A 6,264-nucleotide genomic window follows, 5' to 3' on the forward strand; every position below is an offset into this window, starting at 1 on the left:
CCTATTGGAAGCTTCTACTGAGCAAAATAAAATTTTAGAATTCCAAAGAAAACTAATTGGAACCCTATAGCAGATGGGAAAAGCAGAAATTTCAGAACACTTCCTTGACCTCATTACAAGCATAATGAAGGAGGCAACGATGGAGTTAATTAGAAAAGAGTCAAGAAAAAGATTAAATGAGAGTACAAAAACAACAAAAATGTAACTCAAAGAAAGAAAGGCATTCAGCAAGAAATAGAATATGCTGATCTCTGCAAAACTATTCAGAACTGAGGGAGATGGGAGCTAGAATCAAACAAAAGGAATATAAACCAGGTGGCCACTGAGGATGAAAAGTCTGTAGAAAACACAAAGAGCAGGCACCTGGGAAGGAATTACCAGCTATCTATCTGCATTAAGCAGAAAATACAGGCCTAGTAAGCAGAGGAATTTTTCTGGTTACACAAGAGGAGTCATTCTTAGTTGGGGAGCATTAATTCTGTGCCTATGTGGGTGATGGATAAAACTCATGTTCATAAATATTAGTAGATGTTAGTCCAAATTTGTCCTTTGCCACTAAAGGCTACAGTAAACTTTTAACATCTTTACCAGTTTCTAACCTAAGGGATATTTCTTTATCAACTATAAATAGAGACTGGAAATGACCTCTAAAGATCAGTAATTATTTTCACAACCAGTATTTATCCTTCAGATAAACTATAGACAGTAAATTTTAAAATTTATTCATAAAAATGGCATTTTAGTAATACAATTTGTCCATTTACCTATGGCTCATTTGTTTTGACAACAAGAAGAAAGAGTCATAGCCCAAAATATCACTGTAAAAGTTTGTGACAAAGAATACCATGCTTTCTGATCCATATATAATTAAGCTACTTGTGTAGACAAATGGTTTTTAGGGGTGTCGAACTCAATCAGAGAAGGGGCCAAAATCTAAAATCCAGCCTAAATCGCGAGCCGAATGGTTTACTGAACAGTCATAAACTGTCATTGTGATGGAAACGCAGCGGAGTGCAGTGATGACAGCGCGGTGCGGGCCACATTGCAAGGCCTGGCGGGACGGATTTGGCCCGCGGGCCTTGTGTTTGACATATGTGGTTTAGATTATGAGCAATAGTGGAAAAGGGATCAGAAAATGACAAACTTAATAAAAGCCCACTTCTATCAAGTCAAATACAAACTTTTATATCTAAATTATATAGATGAGCTAGTTACAATGAGCACACAGACTAGAAAATTTTCACATGTTTTCTTTATGTTTAAAACTAGAGGCCAGGTACATGAAATGTGTACACAGATAAGGTCCCTGTTCTTGGCTGGTGGTCAGGGCTGATTGGGGTTTTCTGGCTGCCCACTAGGGCCTTCCTTCCCTGGCTACTGGCTGCCTGCAGGTGCTTTCCTTCATTCCGCACTGCTCCCTGGTGGTCAGTGCACATCATAGCAAGCGATCAAACTCCTGGTCTCCTGGTCAAACTCCCGAGGGGACACTTTGCATATTAGCCTTTAATATATATATAGATAGATAGCCAATGTCTATATGCTGTGGTTGAACTGATCATGAAATGATAAAATATGATTTGCTATGGTTCACCTTAATACCACAACAATGATAGATTTAGGGCTCCAGATTCTCTCATGGATCAGCTTTAGCTCAAGAGGTTACTTCCTCGTGGCTAACACTAATCCAGGTTCTCATCGTGTACTGCCCCAGGAATGTCACTGAGTAGACATCAAATTGGACTGGCCAGTCATGTTTGCTATAGTCATATAGTTTTCTGTGTATCAAGAATGTAAGATTTCATCTAGCTCATGACTAATGTAAGGGTTCATTTCTCACATGTATTATATCTTTAAACTTCTCACAGAGCCATGTTACATTGTAAAGATAATGCTGTAAACTTCTTTTACAGTATAAAGAAATAAATGAAAATTTGAAATATAAACAGAGATAAGACTCAAATTATTATTTTTTTAATTCTCACTGAAAAATTAATTCTGACATTTTTGAGAGAGAGAGAGAGAGGAACATCGATGTGAGAGAGTAACATTTATTGGTTGCCTTCCATATGCATCTTGACCAGTGAATAAACAGTAGCAATTGTCCACTACTCAGCTCTGGAGTCCTACCTGCCCATCTTTTCTTAACCCTTCTCGCAACTTTCTTAATAACTTTGGCTCCTTATGTAGATTCCTTCTCTGGCCTGCCCACTGGATTTGAACTGTGTTTTGAAATTAGTTATTCCTACTTGGCTTTGCTTTTTTATAATGCTCATTCAGTGCAAAATACACTATTTCCTCTTTAACAATAGGTCTTAGTCACATTTGATTCTCACACATAAAGGTTGAACAGTAGCCACTAACTGGTATCCTGTCCCCATCACCTACCCAAAAGTTATTACCTAACCAGGTGCCACTTCTTGGCTCCTTGTAGGTAAGGATCAATTCTAAACATTTCTCAACCTTATTCAGGCCTCAACACAGTTTAATAATCATTTTTGCAACTCCTGGTTCATTTTATCATGTTTCCTTCTGTCTTCTTCCCAGCTTCTACAGCTGTCAGACACTCCACCCTCATTTGTAGTAGACATCCTACTGTATCCATCAGTCTACTATCTAGTAAAGTCATTCAGCAATATTAGGGCTCTTGCATTCTTAACATCCCAGGAGCAAGAATCACTTTCTCAAGAGCTGAGTTTGGAAATACCCTGAGCTGGAAATGTCCATCTTTAGCTCTAACACTTGTAGCCACTTGCAGGATCCTAAAAGTTTGGCAGAAACAAGATGGCCTGCAAACCTAACCCCCCCATCTGCTGGCTAAATTTTTAAATAGATGGAAAGACTTAATACAGGAAAGGGTATGAAATATCAAGGCACAAAGGAGGAAACAAGGTTACTGATATTAAATTGAGCTCAGAGAGATTCTGAAAAACATTTTAAATACTCATCCAAAAAATGTGTGAAAGCCAGCATCAGTCACTAGGAAAAGCATCAGAGTAATAAATAAGCAGCTGTGTGCGGGACGTATGTACCAGGATAACTGGACAAACAGAGCAGAGTGGGAGTGGAGGTTTGCCTCTCCCTAGATGGACCTGAGCTGTGGGCAGCAGCAGAGCAGTGTGATGACAGGGATAGAATGGGTAGATTGATTGACTAGGCCAAAAACCCAGCGCCAAGGCCTCTGCTGTCACAGCACAGAGACCACATTATCTTGCTCTTCTTTTAAATAAATCTAGAATTCCTTCATTATAAATTGAAACATTCTTTTATACAGTTTTTCCTTAACCTATTTACCTTTACAAAATAAATATATCTGGAAAATGGCCTCTGCTCAATTAGACCCTAGATAACCACTTATCTTAATGGATTACTTCATTCCCACAGTTGTCACTTTCCTCTGAGCCATGGAGATCTAAGTTGTCAGTTAATAGATAGTATAAATTTAGCAAGATGTCATGTAAGTGTTCAGCAATGTAGAAATATTTACAATGTTCTACTTCTCTTTCAAGGATAGACTGCTTAATCAAATCTAGATTTTCTGAGAACAACCAGTGTTTAATAAACGTTTAAAGATTACAGAGGCAATGATCCTTTAGGATGAGAATACAATTATGATTTTTAAATGGCTCTGATAGAAACTCAGTTTCATAAGATGTTTACAGTATACTAGAGACCCGATGTATGGAATTTGTGCAAGAGTAGGCCTTCCTTCCCCTGGCTGCCCGTAGAGCTTCCCTCTGGCACCTGGGACCCGGGGTTCGCTCTGGCTGCTGGCAGGCACCCGGGACCTGGGCTTCCCTCAGGCCTCGGCTTTGTCCGGAATGACACCCAGTTTAATGAACATATTACCCTTTTATTATTATAGATGTATGTATATAAACATATACTATATAACTTTTTTAATATAATTGATTGTGATTTCAAATTTTCTAATAAATTAATTTTAAATTGTTCTTTTGTTTCAGTACATTTTTGTCTGTTTTTAAAACATAATAAGCACAATTCAACCTGAAATAGAGCTATATAACACTGTATAATATAATTGGAAAACACTTGTCTCATATAGATATAGCATCAATGTCTTTGAAGACATTAATATAACTTCTAAAAATACCAAACCAGAGACTATGGGAGAGCAGTGAGAAGACTGGTTCAATATAAAATTGATTTGTGGAATTCTTGAGTTCAGAACAAGAGTTCCCCACTTAAGTCTATAGATCCAATTTAGGTATTCCTGGAACCGATATCCATAGTTCAGGCAGAGCTCACAAGAAACCTTAGCAATATAACCTTTGACCAAATTACTTCCAAAATGCTTTAGTTACCAGCCCACATATAACAGTGCCAGTGAACCTCAGACTTCCCCATACTTCCCATACATTCATATTGCTATGAAATGCCCAGACATACTCCAGCAGTTAAGTAAATAATGGATAGCATTTAATAAAAGAAAATCAAAGTTTAACATTTTGAATCTATTTATTTCCCTAATATAGCAGCAGAGTTTTAATGGTGCATTTCCTCAGTCAGAGCTCATTCTAGCATTAAAACAGTGCTTCCTACCACTTTGTCACTCCCACCTGCCAGTACTAATGCTGTAGTTGTGTAGGCATAACCCATGTGCATTTAGGCCCAAATTTAAAATATTCTGGAAGTCAGTGTTCCTCTTCAATGTACTTTTCTATATACAAATAGGAAAAAGCTAAATCTAGGTAAAATCTGTATCTCTTAAGACTTTTTTTTTTCTTAAGCACTTTCCTCACACTCTTCAATCTTCATAAAACTGCTTTATCAAATAATAGCAGTTAAATTCTTTAAAATAGCAGAAGATTCTAAACAAAGAACAGTATATACAGCTCCTTGCTCCAAATTAATAAATATCCTATTAAATTTCATGAATGCAATAACAGCTTAAAAGCAGCCATGTAAATAATAAATATCTGAAAACAAAACACACTTTACTACCTTTTTAGGACTTTCTATTTCTCTTGACTAATAACATGAATCATTCAAATATTACATATGAACCTGAATTATAAATCCATCAAAAAGCTTATTTTCCCAAAATCCCAACTTCCAGAACAGATGGGAAATTGCCTTATGGTAGAGAAAGTTGTTGCCTTTATCATACTGTGCATCTACATTTCCAAGATGATTGATTTAACGAGGTTTGCACATTAGAAGTCTTTTCCATTGTTACAATAAGAGGAAATCAGAAGAAAGATTAATGCCCCCCACCTGGTGCTACTGTATTAAAATGTCTTTGAAATGTCTTCACTCCAGGAGCACTTCCTACCCACACCAGTACTTAGTGAGTTGATCTCCATGTAAATAATTTATTAGTTTTGGCCAATGAAGACGTTGTGCTGGAATAAATACCTGTGACATGCATACTTTCAAAGAGCCACATAAGCCACTCAGTTTCCAAACAAAATTTGATTTCATAGCTTGGTTACAAGAAGAGCATATCTCTGAGGTGCTTGCAAGTGAGGCCACCCACAGGCCTGCCATGGTATCTAGGATCTTGTCACAACACTGCAGTGTTAGCAAATGAGAAGCAAAGCCCAGCAGCCTCCTATCACTGGGAAAGCTTCTCACACTTAGAGTCTTACAGGTGTTTTGTCTCAAGTGACAGAATGTCTCCTTATCCTTTCCTTCTCTCTTCTTCACCGGAGAAAAGAAAACATTTCAACCCACTCAATAAATTGCTGGATGGTGACATAAGTCGAAGTCTGTCCTTTCTTATGCCCACTCTGATTACTAGTATATATTTTTTACTATTTTTTAAGCCTGATTGTCTCATATACCATATGTAATCAATCATCCAACTAATTAACTGAACACAAATCCTATACACACATCAGACAGTTTATGAGCCAAAAATATGATATGATTTAATATTTCATTACCACAAAGTAAAATAATAAAGTCCAAAGAATATAGTCCATACAACAACAAAATAAGTTAAAATAATAAGAATCATACAGAAAAGCAACAGAACTGTGGCTGACATAAAATGTGCATGGTATAGAAAGACAACAGTTGCTGCATACCTAATATTAAGCCAATATGGCATAGAAGAAAAAAGGTTTCTATCTATCACTTCAACCTTATTCCCTAGTTTATGCATTTCTGCTTGTTTGCCTTTACTCTGGCTTCTCTTGTCCAGAATGTTTTATCTCCATTTTCCAAGGCATGCTCTCCATAAAGACCCAACTAAAATCCCACTTTCCCATGGCAACTCCACACCCCAGAGACATCACATTT

The sequence above is a fragment of the Pipistrellus kuhlii genome, unplaced genomic scaffold (genome assembly GCF_014108245.1).
Source record: "Pipistrellus kuhlii isolate mPipKuh1 unplaced genomic scaffold, mPipKuh1.p scaffold_m20_p_4, whole genome shotgun sequence".
Classification (NCBI taxonomy): domain Eukaryota; kingdom Metazoa; phylum Chordata; class Mammalia; order Chiroptera; family Vespertilionidae; genus Pipistrellus; species Pipistrellus kuhlii.